We start from the raw sequence: 16,559 nt of genomic DNA on the forward strand, positions 1-16,559 counted from the left end.
TAAGAACAATAAATGCTACATTGTGAAGACAGGAGGTTATGGAAATTGAGGCCTGGATGCTTAGAGAAGTCTTCATAAAAGGAACTAGAACTGGAATAGGGCTCTGAAAAAAATGGTGAGATTTCTGGAGTAACTGGCTGGGTCCCCATGAGATGAAAAATAAGCTAAAACGTTTCTTTTGTGCTGTTGTTGAAGAAGTTTTTGCTGTTGTCATTTTATTTGGTTATGTTTTGAGTTGTGAGCATTAATGCTCAAAAATATCTGACTCTATTTCCCTAGCATCCTGACACTTTATTGGGTTACAAACTGTAATTTCACATTTTTAGGCTTGCAGCTCTTGGCATTGATAAAAAGAAAGCAAACAGTGGGGAGAGATGCATCTGGAACAAAGCCAAGGTGGCAAGAATATTAGTGTTTCATCTGAGAAAAAAATGGAGCAGCACAGTAATACTAGAGAAGAGTTTTTTAATTGGAGGAGTTTAGGAAATATATCTGAAAAGGGGAATCTTAGAATGTTTAACCAACTGAAAGACTGTATCTACCTCAGTGAAAATGTAATCATATGCAATTCTCTACAACAATTTCAAGTTGGGCAAAACTTGAGATAACCAGCATAGGATTTGAATATGAGAACACAGCCCCTTCACCTCTGTGTCTTTGCCCCACTGCTTGCCCCCGAAGTCCCACTTATGCTTTAGTGCTAAAAAAGGCCCCAACGACCCTGGGTCCCTGGAACACATGTGGGGAGTGGTACTACAAGAGAAACTGATCTGCTTTCTTTTTCATCTGATTTTTAAAAATGCCCTTAAAAATGTTGTCTTTCTTGGAATTGAGAGCAAGCCATGACCTCAATATTGCTGAATCACACTGATCACCAAGATGTCAGACAAAAGAGCCTTTGCAGTTAGACAAAGTCATCATAGTAATAAAAATATTCTCACCAATATATAGTTTTCAGATAATTTCCTTACACTTTCCTAAAATACAATAGTGTAAAACATAGTATCACATAGAGTGAGTTTGGAGCATAGCTTTCCATTCTCAGACTGAAGAAATTTACAGACAAAACTCGACTTGGGTTAAAATTAGTTTCCAAGAAAAGTATTTGAGTTCACTTTTCTTTTCTTATAGTGTGTATTTAAAAATTTATCGTATTTTACAATTATTATTCATGAGCAAGCTGAAGCAACTCACTAATAAAGCTCATGGTATGCTACAAGATGCAATTAAAATTGCTTAGGTAAAATAGAGTGACCATTAGGACTTCCTTTGGAGAAATAGCAAATGCCCAATTGTGTGAGTGGTTGTTGAGTATATAAAAAATTTAATTTGGCCAATTAGTGACCTGGGTTTGATAGGCAATTACTTTAGTTATGAGAGTCCTGTGGTTTCTATATCACCCTTTTAAAAAAGAAAATAATGTGATATAAAGACTATTAAGAGAAGTTTCACTCAGAAAGCACAGACAAAAAAATATAAGGATATCAGTTTTCCTTTGATAGTGTACTAGCTGAGAGTTCTAACTCCACGGAATGCTGGAGGCAATAAGCCCTTCTGGCCAACCTTTCACCTCTCACATTTTCTATTCAAAGCCTGTCAAGGCAGACGGCCATAAATGCCATCTTTATTGAATCAGGAACCTTCGTATTTTATTCAAAATATGCAAGTATTAATCAAGGTTCCAGGATTTGAAAAAAATATATAAAAGATCAAATTGTAAGAGTTGGGAGGAACCTGCAGGTACATGAAAACTCTCCTGTGTCTTGGAAGAAAAATAGTTGCTGAGTATATGCAGAGAGAAGAGATTTATGAAAGAATCTGCTTAGTAATGGAAAACAGGACATCGGTAGCAACAAAAACGTCTGCAACAATGGCAGCAAAAGTCCCTGAATTTCTCATCATGTTTCTGTGAGTCTGTCACAGCTTCTTGGCCCATTCTTTCACGAAGCCCTAAGCCCAACACTAAAGAAGCTCTTTGCCAGTCTCTTTGGTTTTCAGTGGATTGGAAGCAGGCAGGCAAAACAACTGAAGTTCTGCCATCTGTTTAAGTGGGTACCCATTAGGGTGATGCCTGAGGATACACAGGTTCAAGGGAAGAGCCCAAATAGTCTGAAAAAAAGGACAATATTATTATGTACTGACTGGAAGCTCAACAGCCAGAATTGGTTTCCTGAGGCAATATATGGAATCAATAGCAAGTGAGAGTCTTGTAGAATGTTAAAAATACAGGAAAACCTTCAATATTTAATTCTTGGAATTCTGAAACAGACAGAGTTGTACAGTAATATTTATTTGTTTACTGTCACTGTACAGAAGGCTTTGTCCATTATTACAAGTGTGTAAGAACATGTGGAGATTGTTTCGGTAGCAATCATGCAGAATTTTTCTGGACTGAATGAGAAACATTCGCAAGTAGTGGTTTGCAATCTTTAAAAAACAATTTATGTTAATAGGACAAACACACTCAAATTAAAATGTATATGGCATCATAACTACTTTATCTAATAGTAAATGGGTGACTTTCTCAAATGCCATCATACGATGAATCAAAAAAGATTTTTTTTGATTATTTATGCTCACAAGAGTCCATTTGCATTTAAAAACTGGCTTCTATCATGCAACTATAAACTGGTTAGGGACCTGCCTTTGCATAGATAGATAGAAATAAAAGCCTTTGGACTCGACTTGGTTTCCCCTATAGAGCTTTACATATTTGGCCACACATTTGACGTGTGAAACACAAGAATTGTACCAAAGAGGAAAAGCTTTTTTTTTCTTTTGTGCAGAATTTGTTCCAACTTGTCTCTACACATCTGTATGTATTGTAGATGAATGCAGCTTCTTTCATGAAATCCCATAAGGTATTTCTGCAATGAGCAACACTCATTTAACAAGTGCACTCTGCCATGCAGGCGGGACCTGCCAGGAGCAACAGCATGCCTGGAACAGAAATGTTGTTTAATGAATATTTATTGATTATGAATATTCATTAAATTAACATCTTTATGGCCGGCCCCAGGCTTTGTAACTTATGTGGTAGTAAAGTGGTTAAGTAAAGTTTTCAAGCCAATCTTGAAGCCCTTTGAGGTTCAGAAAACTATGAAAATTACCAAGAGCAAGTTTTCCTCTAGGACAGAAATCCACTCTGGATCTGATGTGGTTACATTTGGCATTAAAACCTCTGATTTTTAGATCTAGTCTGAAGGAAGTTGAACCTTCAACTCAGACTATTTGGTACATTCCCCATTGCAGAATACTTTAGTCATAACCTTTTGTGTTTTTCACTTTCTCCATTTCCACTCTTACCCTATTAATCCTGAGTGTCATCACATTTGGCATGGATTAATGAGCCAATTTACATCTCTGGGTCTCTTTGAAGGTAGGCTTGTCTTCCTCTAGCCCATTTAGAAGAGCATAACCTTCCTAAATGACACATCTAATTCTCCTGCTTGCATTCATCAAAGACTTTCCATTGCCTTTGGCATCAGATCTGAGGTCTTAATGCTAGATCTGGATCTTGCTGTCTTTCTAGCTCTATTTCTCACCAGCTCCTACTCTGGTTTTAGGTGCCAGCCATAGTGAAATTTCACTCATGATGACTCTTGTCTACAGGCCTTGGGATAAAATTTATTTTTGACTCAGGAATCTGCTCCTCTCAGCCTAACTCTTTAAGGTGGTTTTACTCCTATTCATCTTGTCCATGTTACCATATGCTTCACTTCCTGAATCCCTTTCTGGATCTCTAAAGGCTGGCATAGATGTCCCTTCATTGTGGCTTCATAGCACGCAGATTAACTGCTATCTTAGGACACATCAGACTGCATCAAAATTCCCTCTTTAGTCTTCTCCATGGACTCCACAGTCTCTTTGAAATAGGACTGTGTCTTATCTACCACGGAATATCAGCACCCAGATCAGAGGCTGACACATACCATGGGTGTATGTACTATATGGGTACATTGCCAAGGTGAATTAATCTACATGCTTGATTCTTCCAGAAGGATTCTCTGAAGTTGTTCAACCTGAAAATATCTCAGTCAAATTTAATCGACAACAAAGAGCATTGATAAAAATAATGACCACAGATTTCACATTTGAAAAGCTTAGACTACAATTAGAGGGTTTGGGAAATTTCATTATATCTATTATAAGACAAACTCAAACCAAAATTAAGTTCTCATTGGACATTCACCACTTACTGTATTACTTAAGAGCATGTGTTCTGGCTAAGCAGGAGATCAACTCTATTATACAGTATATATATATATATATGTGTGTGTGTGTGTGTGTGTACAAATAAATAATTGTCAGCAACAAAATTAAGTTCTCATTGGACATTCATCACTTACTGTATTACATAAGAGCATGTGTTCCAGCTAAGCAAGAGATCAACTCTATTATACTATATATATATATATACATACAACAAAATAATTGTCAGCAACAAAAGGCATCTAAAAATAGTTAAAATGAATGAGGTGATTTCAAAAGAGGTAGTTCACAATAGAGTACAAAATATAGTATGGGCCTCAGTTGGAAGACTATCAAAACTATAAACTAAAATTGGAGTGATAAACAAAGAAGGCTTCTGCATATCTCACATTTGTCTCTTCTGCATTTCTGTTACAGACATTTCCCTCTGTGAACTCATCCTCTGCTTCTCAGAGCATGTGGAAGTTGCTCTAGTTTATATCATCCCATTTGAAACTGTAACCCAGACAGAACTAGATTTTCTTCTGCTCAGTTTCTAGGGAAAATATGATTGTCCTAACTTGAGACAAAAATCTCCATAAGGTAAAGAAATTGAATTACTTTGAGTGTTCATTGTTAGCTGGAAAATCAACTCAAAAGATAAAATTTGTGAGCATAGTGCCTAGTTTAGTAATACATAAATCACATATCTTTTCTTCCAAGAGTAATATTATGAGCTCAAAGAACTTTTATTTGTCTTCACTTGCAAAATCTGTTATCTTAATTTTAATAGGAAGTCATTTGTCATCATACCACTTTAGAAAATATCATTAGCTTTTTATATTATTAGTGTTGTACCAACAATAGGGAAGTATATTAGGATTCTCTGCAGAAGCAGAGCCAATAGAGTATTCTCTCTCTCTCTCTCTCTCTCTCTCTCTCTCTCATAAGATATTGGCTCACAAAATTTTAGAGACTACAACATTGAGAAGTCCCATGATCTACTATCTGCAATCTAGAGTCCCAGAGGAGCTTGTGGTGTAATTCAAAGGCTCCAGAGAGGAAGCCTAATCATGTTGATTCATGTAGATTGAGCCAGCTCCTGAGAACTAGGAATATGGGGGGCAGAAATCTGACCTTCCAGTGCAAAAAGTCAATTAGAGACAATTCAATCTTCCCCTTGTCTTTTCAATCTATTCATTCTCCGGTGAATTGGGTTATGCTCATATACAATGGGAAAGACTCTGCTTTATGCAGTCTAGCATTCAAATGCTAATGTCTTCCAGAAGCACCTTCACAGACACACCAATATTTAGTGCACAATCAAATATCTGGGTACCCCTTAGACAGGTCAAATTGATGCATAAATTTAATCAGCATATGAGGCACTGTCAGATCTGATTTTTAGACCCATTTCTCTCATCGGCCTATGGATATAGCCTTGAAGATCTGTGAAAGTATTTCCATTAGACATACATAGTTGGCCTCTTGGCGACATTAAACCCATGTGTTTAGTCCTATTTATCTGGTTCTCTTGTTGTATTTGTCTCTTTTTTTGTGGTTGTTCCCTATCCTTTAACCAACGGGTTTGAATGTGCGCAGTATTTTTAATCTTAGAAGCAAAACAAGTGACTCCAATGCTACACTTCAAACATTTGCTCTGTGCGCGTTTTCTGTACCACAAAGTCAGCTGTAGCTGCAACAAAATCAGTAATTGAAGTTTTCATTGGGAAAAAAGAGCTCTTTTTAGTAAGGAACACACTATCTTCAGTCTGGGTTTCCTTCCTGTGATTGAGTTTTTCGTTGCACTGAGATTGCTGTGCTCTCTGCCTCTGCTCAGAATTCATCTTTCATCTTGAGGGCCTGCATCTCTGCTGCCTTGGAACTTCCTGTTAGCTGCCTGGAGCTGGATGCTCCATTGTGTTCACCATCTTCTATCCTCTTTCATTAATTCTTTGGTTTCCCATATCTCTGTACAGGGCAAAATAGTGCCTTTGTGTACAGACTTTCTGTATTAGCTTCAGTAGAATCAAACCATTGCACTGCAACTGAACCAAAGATTGCAAATGTAACAACTGCCTTAGTAACTACATCAGAGGCATCAATCCTTTACGTTCATGTCAGAATACTTCTGCCTCAGGCTCCCTTGGGCAAATCTGACCCCATTTGCAGTTGTTTCTAGTTTCCCTGTGGAGATGGGCTTCACTATTTAATGTTTAACAAATGCTCGACAACGCAGGGGTCCAGTTGCAACATTTTCCCTATTCAGAATGATGTCATACCTCTGCTCCCAAAGCTGCATTCTCTTTAGGGAATAGCCTGCTTCTGCTTGCTCTGCTTCTACTAAGACCAGACATCCTCGTGGATCATGGTTCTGAGTATCTGAGGTTACAGGGTTTCTTATATTTAAAAGGCTTTCATGAGAAAAAGGAAGTAGATACAGCTTGGCAGGTCTAGAGGGCAGAGCTAGGTCCAGTGAGTAAAAGTGATAAAGAAATAGACTTAAATTCAATATAAGGAAACATTGAATAATAAATCAATCACGTCTAACAATGTAGACCTTGTGGGTTCCCTTTCACTGTGAAAGATCAGAAAGAAGATGGATGAACAATAGCTAGAGAAAGAAAGAGAGGTTTACTGCACTGGGGATGAGAGGGCTGGAACACTTCTAAGGCTCCTTGATGTTGTAGGATTTTAATGATTTTATCTTGAGCCCTTTGTTCCTTCCTGCTTCCTGCCCTCTTTACTTCCTTTCTCCCTTCTTTCCTTGCTTCCTCTCCCTTCTCCTCTTCTTTCCTTTTTTCCTACCTTTCTTATTTTCAAATGTACTTAACTGAACTTAAATCATACTCAAAGCTAGTATCGTTGCCTTCAAGATCAGCAGTAAAAGTAATTGTTGAATCTGTTTTACTTTCTCCTTTTTCTTTCTAAAGAAGTAAAAATAAGTTTAGAAAGTGGATGATCCTACACTTGGAATATTTCACTTTCAAGATCTTTACTTACTTTAGATACATGTAGCCTGTGGAAGAAAGAACATCCGTCTTTGAACTCCGATTTGCCAAACATCCTCCTTAACACCAGTGCTGAGGTTTTGACATCAGTTTTCACCACCTCATCACAGCTGAAAATGTGACCAGTTACCTCTAAGATCTTTCATGGCTAGGAAACACTTGCCCATAAGTGTAGCTGCGCTTTCTTTCCCTCATAGAAATTCAGATTATTAGATGATCTCTTAACATTCCCATTACACAGCTAGCACAAAACCAGCTTGCTGATGCGCTCCTACTTTAGAAGTTGGCTTTCCACCAAATGGGTGAAAATTTAAAAAATACTTTGATTTCTGTCTTTTCTGCCAATGTGTTTTGCTTTCCACTGCTCAGAATCAACATTTCATTCAGGCCACTTAACTCAGATTGGAATGTTTATTATTGATTTCCCTAGGATGACACAGTAGTCCCGTCCCCCAGTATTGGAAAGTTGATCCTTTTGTGCCATGACATCTGGGTAATTTCTCTGAGAGAAATCTATGACCTGGGGGGTAATACTTTATTTGTAGAATAACAGAGTACTGGTTATCAAGCAGTAAAGATCCTTTGATATTTATCTTCGTGATTTTTCTCTGACAAAGAGTAAATACATTTTGTTTGCCAAACACACTATGTTGATCTGTAGAATCAAAACAACTTTGAAGAAGCAGCCCTCTGAATGTTAGATTGTGTAGAGCAGAGCTATCCCTATTCCTTGTCTATATTCCACTGCTTCAGGCCCCAATTAACACACATCCAATAACTTTGTCTCCAATATTCTAGATCATCTTATTAAATTAAATTGCTTTCCAGTTCCTGTGATATATTAATCTTCTTTCAGTGGAGAAAACACAGCTTGGGATCTATATCTGCAAATTTCTGTGTCACATCTCTGTTGGGAGTCTCACAGACATCTTATCTTGAACTTGTCTGAAACCAAACTCACGGTCTTCTCTAACTGCCCACATTTCCAGCCTTCTCATCATAGTAAATGGCACATCTTATCCTTTATATTCTTCTAAAGTACTCCGAGATTTTATACATAGCATTTAGTTTGTAAGTATGTGTGCGTATGTAATTATTTTTAATGCTGGTCTTCTTAGGAGGTTTTAAACTCTATGAGGGTAAGTGCCTGAGACAGGTACTTTCAACAAAAGTTTCCTGGATCTGCAGTATAAATAGAGAGGCACCCCATGACTTATTAACTATTTAAAAAATTTACTATTGTTTTATATTGATGGGGTACAAGATAATTTTTCTCTACATCTATATATTGTGTATTGTTCAAACAAGACTAAACCATATCCATCACAACCTCTCTTGTAGTTATTTAGAAATATACAGTACAATATTGTTATTCATGCTATCTACTTAAAATTTTGTACCTGTATTAACTATTTATTCATAATTATATATAATATAAAGATTTTAACTTCTTGAACTGTGCGATTTAACAAAAACATGGATTATTAGAAATCATTAAAGAAAATGGCAATTCATTTCAAGATAGTACAACAATGTCTCTTGAAAAATTTGGCAGGTTGAAGGAGTACCAATAACCCTCATTTGCTCTGTCCTATAAGAAGATTCAATAATTCTGAGGGTGCTTTGGTAATTCTTTGTTTTGCGATGCTGGTATTCTAACTATATCCTCAATAGCTTGGAAAATAAGAATATTTGGAGTTATCTCTATACCAACTCTAAGATAAACTCAAACCAAAATTCATTATCACTTGACTGTATATATCATTCGCAATTTGCTGTATTGACTCTACAGAAACTATGATTTTTGAGATCTCCAGAAATCAATGATAAATGAAATTTTATATATGATAAATTCTCAAATGGGGAGAAATCTTTTTTCCACTCATATTATCTCATGGGTGAAGTGAATTCTGAATATTGAAACAAGCAGTAGTATAGATTAAATTGCTAATGATAAGCCCAAGGAATTCGTTATTTCATAGGTCATCTCACCATATATATATGATGAGGACATGCAGACGACACGTGTTGAAACAAAGTCCTTGAGGTTCCACAAAGCTTAAGCAGAAATTTACTAGACTGCTTATCATTAAAGACATAATCATATATCACACCCAGATTATTAATCAGCATTGTCATTTCTAATTAGAATAAAAAATAAACACAGATAAAACTTGTGTTTTGTTCATCAGTCTTTTACCCAGTGCTTTAGAATATAGATTTGGTACATAGGTGAGATGAAGCAATAATACACAACAGGCCAAACCTCCCTTCACTCCATGTTTTTTTTCCATAAAATATTCTGTTCCAGAAATGTAGCCATTTGTGCTGCACTGTGTTCCTGCCTAATGTATCAGAGTATTCTGTAACTGTTTGAACTGCACAGTGTTCCTACCAGATGTTTAAGGAATGTTCTGTAATTCCGCTCTCCTGCTTCTGTGAGCATGCTCGCCCGGCACATGGGTTTGCCCCTTCCCTGTAGATCTCTGTATAAGGCTGCTTCCGTTTTAACTCAGGGCTCAGAATTTAGAGTGGGTAAACTCCTCTGAGCCAGCTGGCTAGTAAAGGTTTTCTCCATCTCTCTGAGTAACTTCCAGATTCTCAAGTCTTCAGATTGCTGGAGCTGTAAGCACTTGAGCCATAAGTACTTGAACTGTAGCACTTGAGCTGTAGCACTTGGGTGTGACACTGAGTTGTTTCACTTTGCCCCAACAGTTTGGTATATAGTAAATACTCAGTAAATATTTAATAAATTAACATAGACATTGGAAAAGCAATTCTTTGAGCTACCCTATTCCCCACTTCCTCTCAGTTCCATTGCTGTTAATTACTTTGTTACAATCACAGACTTAACTGTAAACATATTTGGATCTTACTCCTGTGTGTGTTCATGTTAGACTGGGTCAGAAGGCAGAGTTGGAGGTAGGGCCATTGGAAGTGATTTTAAGGGGTCAGCCCACAAAGCACCCTGGCATCTCTTAGTCTTTCTGAGTCTGCCCAGGTGTCCCAAATCTGACCAACAGGATCTGGGACATTGACAGTCTAGGCACAACTATAAAATCATTTGTCACAGTACCTGTTCCCCAGTCTTCTTGGGGTGTGTGTGATTGCTAGGAAAGAGATACATGGTACCCATGGTTGTATTTTATTTTGTTTCTGTCTATACTCTAGCAACTGGGGAAGTAAATTTATCTTAATTACCTATGCAGGGTTCTTGGAGCTTTAGGAAGCAACCTGGAAACTCCACATTCCCTGATCTTTACATTCTGACTTCCCTTTACAATGGCAGCTCCTTTAAGCCCCATTCACACTTTTTAGTTCCCCAGATAATACAAGTAAGGGTTTAGCTACTATCTGTGCTACCTTGGGGTGACAGTGCACTTTTTCATCTCTTCTTATTTATCTTCTCCAAAGATCCCTGCTTTTATAAAAAAATAGGTTTTAGTTCCATTTTCAATGTTTCTGCAGGTTTTCTTGGCCTCAGGGGAAGACTATTTGTGAGACTCAATAGGAATTTGAGGGAGAAGGGAGTTCAGAAGTTATCCTAGAAGAATTCTTTTCTTTCATGCTAATAAGCAGGCCATTTTAGGATGGGCTAAGGGGGCTGGATAATCTGGCGTTTGTTGCTGTAGCCTCATCATGAGCTGCTTGTTCTGTTCACTATACACTAACTTCACCAGCATTTATTTCTGTTTGGGTCAGACCCCTTGCACATGCGCCTTTGCACCCACTGTTTCTTCTTCCTGGACAGCCTTTCTCTGTCTTCACCATCAGCTTCCATTTGAACCTTCAATGCTGCTTCTTTTGGGAAACTTTTTGTGGTTGCCTGTTCTAAGCTAGTGCCTGCCTTCTGACGAGCTCTCAAGAGCTTTCTCCAGCCAGTGGCTCACCCAGAACTCATCTCAGTGGAGGCAGTGGTGCTTTTAGATGTCAGAGCTCTATGTGTTCCAGCCAATTTGCCAAATTCTGGATTTACATCACAGACAATAATAGGACAACACAATTACTCCTTCTCTGCTTATATAAATCTGGTTGCAGGAACTCCGGTAGATCAGACAGATAATGATAAGAACAGAATTAATATTAGCAACCAAAGCTTGTTGAATATTTACTGTGTGAAGAATTATACTAAACTATTTGAGGTGCAGTTTTAATCCTCATAAAACTCCCCATGGTGACAGTTTTAAGTCACAGGAATCTTCTTTACAAAGAAGGAAACTGAAGCCCTAGAGTTAAGTAACTTACAGAGTCATAATGCTAAGAAGTCATAGAGCCTTGATTAAAACATGGAAATCTTCCTCCTGAGTTTGTTTAAGGTGGTACACTGTTTCCCAGTTAGGGGAGTATTAGGCAACCACATTTTCCCCACACTGGAAATTAATCTGCTCAATTGCTAAAGAGAAGACTGTAACATTGAGTCAAGTCTGAGCATTCCTGATGAACCCTTTGTCTCTCATGGCGGTTTCACATGCTTCATACCTTAGACCTCATCGGATGTGACCTATGTGAGATGTGTTCTTTTGGTACAAGGAAATGAAGGCTATTCTACTGATAAGAAAGAGATTTAGGATAGGAGGGGTAAGGCAATGGGAGACAAAGAGAAAGAACGCCATGGAAAAGAAGAGTGATACATTTTTGAGAAATATGGGCATAGACATAAGTTAAAAAAATCGATTAATCATTTTTTATAAGCTTCTGTGAATATTTTCAGTTTCTCCAGAGCATAGGCAGTTTATTAACTTGTATCTGGCAAGTGTGTGAATAGATGTGATAAGGAGACTAAGATGAAATTGAGGAATTTGAAATAGGGACCTTCCAGGCAAGTTTGGGTAGGGAGAGGAAAGAAGACTGGAGCTGGTAGACAGTGAAGTCAGGGCATGAAGTTTATACTTGGGTGATCTTTTCTATTTGGTAAGAGACATTTTTCTTTATGTTATCATGTACTTACGTAGGATAAGGATTCTCTTTCATTCATTCCAATGAAAATCATAAATCTCTGAATATTGACATCTGGTCCTCTATTTATTATAGTACATGAAAATTTACTGTGCAAAACTGAGAAAAACTAGGCAAATACAATTTAAAATGCTACCATCATCTATTTCACAATCTAATACTTGGGACATTTTCACTCATTTTGTACATATGAATTAATTGGGATGGATAGCATGTGTATCTATTTGAGATTTTTTAAACTGAGATTTTAGAATGTTTTCAATGCCAAATAATCTTCATAAAGAAGACATTTAATTGCTGCATAATACGTGTGCCATAATTTCTGGAAATGATCTCCCAATGTTAGACATTTAAGTTATTTACAGTTTTCACCATTTTATACGACACTGTGTAAGTACATACATCTTTGTTTCCAGTCCCTATTATTCTCTCAAAAGAGACCTTAAGAAGTAGGATTAGTACTTTAAAGGGTAGAATACTTCAAGACAGTGTATGTTGCTAAATTGCTTCCATTTTCATTCCCCATATCATTTTCAAGATCTAAGCTCACATCACTAAGTTCTTACCAGCAATCAATTTTTTCATTATAATTTTTTAAATAATTAAAATCATGGCAGGCATGGTGAGCACACCTGCAATTCTAGCACTCTTGGAAACTGGGAGACTAAGGCAAAAGGATTGCATGTTCAGACTCAACCTGGACAGTGACTTGGCTAGACCGCTTCTCAAGATAAAAATATAAAAAGGGTTGGAGATGCAGCTCATGCAAAGACCCTGGTTTTAGTCCCTATTTCCGCAAAACAAAACAAATTAAAACAAAACAACCTAATTTTTGCTTTAATATACATTCATTTGACTATTCCAAAATTTAACCTATCTTTATTTTGCGATAATTTGTAAATAGTTGTGGTTTCTTCATGTAATTCACTAGTGTTTTCATAGGAATATTTGGAATTCTCTTATTGATTTACAAAGAGTTCCCTACATATTAAGAATATACACTATTTGTCATGTCTCTTGCAAAAACTTTTCACCTGTTGTCATTTATGTCTCTCTCTATTATATATTATATTATATAATATATTATACATCATATTACATATTATTAAATATAAATGTGTATAATGTATAATTATATAATATAATTACATAATATATAATACTATAATATATTATATTAATGTATAACATTAATAATATTGATGTAACATATAATGTTAATACATAATTATATATAAATATAATACATTACATATGCTATACAATTAAATATATTATATATTTATATATAGTGGTCTTTTGGAAAAATGCATTTTAGACAATCAAAATCACTGAACTCTCCTTTATAGTTTCTTCTTTCCTTTTATGCATATAAACTATTAGAAATAAACTTGTAGTTATTTTAAGTTTACATCTTTTCTTGTTTTTAAATTTAGAGTATGCATTAATTTTCATGTGGATAAAAAAATCAAATATCAGTTCAACACTGAATAATACTAATACAATAACAATATTCTCTCCTACATTGCCTCCCCATGTCCCCAGCCCAATCTGAAGACCAAAAACTTTGAGTTCTGATTTTTGAATGATTACACAATTTTTGCTTTGTGTATGTGTTTTCTGTTCTTTATTGATATATTAACTTTTAGATAATATCTATTAACTTTTAATGACAGATGGCTTTTTATTATTTGAATAAACCCTATCTCTCAATCCCTCATATTTTCAATATAATTAAAGCACTATTTTGTATTTTTTTTTTTTTTTTTGTACTTGGGATCGAACTCAGGTCCTTCCGCTTGTAAGGCAGGCAGCGGAACCACTGAGCTAAATCCCCGGCCCTGAAAGCACTATTTTGATTAAGTCAACAAGGAGTCTTTATGTTATGACAATATGAATGTTGTGCTATGCCAAGCCAAGTTGTATATTATGACTCCATTTCCTTTACTTGTTATTTTTTGCAGAAGTTTCTAAACATTTCTTATTTATTCACACTTTGTATTAATTTCAAGTTAATATTTTTATAATATGACCATAAATTCTCTTCCCTGTCACCCATCCAAACCATCTTCCAATCCACTGCCCTCGCTTCTGGCCTTTCTGTGAAGCCATGGCTCAAGGCTTCCTTTCCTCCTTTCCGAGTGGAGTTCTCTTCCGTCTTAATTCCCTATCCTTGCCACTCTTCTTATCACTATTATTAGTTCCCATATGCTTCTGTATTAGATTGCCTCAGAATCAGAGGCTTCAGCCAGCACCATTTAGTACCTTGTAGTTCTGGAGGTGAGAATTCCCAGTGGGCTGGCAGGTCTCTGTTCCTCAGGGCTCTGAGGGAGGGAGAGTCTGCTTTCCTCCCTTTTCCAGCTTTGTGGCGGCCTAAACTCCTTGGCTCGTAGCCATACTCTCCATCTTCAAATCCAGCATTGTAGCATCTTTAAATACCTCTCTCTCTCCTGCCTCTTTCACTCTCTTAAAAGGACACTTCTGATTCCACTGGATCTACTAGGACATTCTGCCCGTCTCGAGATCCTTAACTTAGTTTCATATGCAACGTCATGTTCAAGTCATGGACATCTTTGGAGCCTTTGTTCTGTTTACCAAGGTTATGCTTTATCTGATGTTTACCTCAGTTTTTGCTGAAGGTCATAGTGCTTTGGAATCCTGAAAATTATGCTTAAGTAAAATTATACCGTACATTTTCTGCCTCTGAGTATGTCTATATTTTTCACACTGTACAGAAAAGCAACATAATTTAAAACATTAACTTCAGTTTGTTTCATTTACTTTGGATTTTTGTTCTGCTACTTTTGGGTTCTGTGTCTTTGGGCATGTTAGAAAAGTCTCTCTTTGATTCAGTTGCTTTACCTGTAGAGTGGGTATATTAATAACACCTATTCCTAGGGTTGTTAGAGAGATTAAATGAATTCATTTATATAGTTCCTGCCACATAATACATGCTCTTTGTGTCCTCACACTTGGTTAATAGTTTGGCTATGCTTAAAACTTCAGCCTAAATATTATTTCCTGTCAGAATTTCTAACTCATTCCTCACCACCTTTTAGGATCTGCTATTGCAAATGAGATGTCCATTCCCATTCTGATTCATGATCATATTGCTGACATGTCTGAAGTCATAAAAACTTTAAACTCTGTTCTTTATAGTTAGTATCCTGAAACTTCAACATGCCTTACTGTACTTAGATCATTTTCCATTAATTTAGCAGACGTTTTCTCGATGTAAATTTTTGGGTCCCTTAACAGTTTTACAAATTTTCTTCTGTTTGCTTTTCTATTCCATTCCTTTTCTAGAGCTTTTCTTAGGCAATGACTGTCCTTCTGAATTTATTAATCCTCTATGTCTATTATTTTTTCTAATTTTCAGTAATAGCATTTTCCTAGAATTAAAAAAGTCAATTTGATTTTGTTCATAGATAATAGTAATTTCCCTTATTATCCTATGATTTTTCTTTGTATTTATGATACTGTTAGTTTGGATCCTCTGAGAAGCAGAAGCCAGGGCAGGAATAGATACATAAGAGAATTGTCAGGGAAGTATTTGTGAAGTGAAAAGTGGATGGAGGCACCAAAATAGGGGAGGCTTCACAGACAATGGGACAGATCTGAATCTTGATCTGGGGCAAGAGGGAGAGGAGAGGGCGGGGGAAGACTCGTAAATGACTGGGTGGTTCTCAGACAGTTTTGGCTTGGAGCCATTATACCTTAAGGTGGTGTTGTATCTCATAGGACGGGGCAAGTATTAGAAATCTTGTATTCATTCACCAGGTGGGAGCAGCTGTGGTCAGTGTGATGTCAGGGCAAACACAGGAGCAGATCCCTAAGGGCAGAGGCCCATGCATTCAGTCCATTATGCTTCCTGCAGCAGGAAATCTGAGCATAGCATTCCCATGTGATTCAAGAATTGACAGACTGTGGAGAAATCCCTCCTGGATTCCTGTGCACTTGTGTCCCACAGAAGGCGAAGGCTAATGTGATGACCCGTAGCTTCTATTGTCTGGAGAGTCTCGGGGCCCCGGTTGGGACTCAGCCTCTTCCTCTTCCCCGTCACTTCAAAAATCCCTCACTCTCCTGCATCACCTCAAGATGTCTTTACCTACTGGTTCCACCCAAGAGTTCATACTGATGGCTGAGCACTAGACTGGCAACCGTAGTCTTTAGGGTGGTAGGACTGGGAGGGAGTGTGAGGACTTGTTTCCCTTACACCGTTAGGTAAATGCAGCCCAGTCTTTGCCTGGGCATCAGAGTTAATTCTTCCTATCAAGATGATGACTCATCAGCTATTGGTCCAAGAGGCCAAAGGAACCGAAAAGTTCTGCAGTATCCATAGCTTGTAGTTTGATGGGATCATGCCTCTGTCCCCTGGCAAATGAGCAGAACTCAGTGTTA

Source organism: Heterocephalus glaber, unplaced genomic scaffold (genome assembly GCF_053883595.1).
Source record: "Heterocephalus glaber isolate CG9 unplaced genomic scaffold, H.glaber_assembly_v1.0 deba00001442, whole genome shotgun sequence".
In the NCBI taxonomy this organism is placed as follows: Eukaryota; Metazoa; Chordata; class Mammalia; order Rodentia; family Bathyergidae; genus Heterocephalus; species Heterocephalus glaber.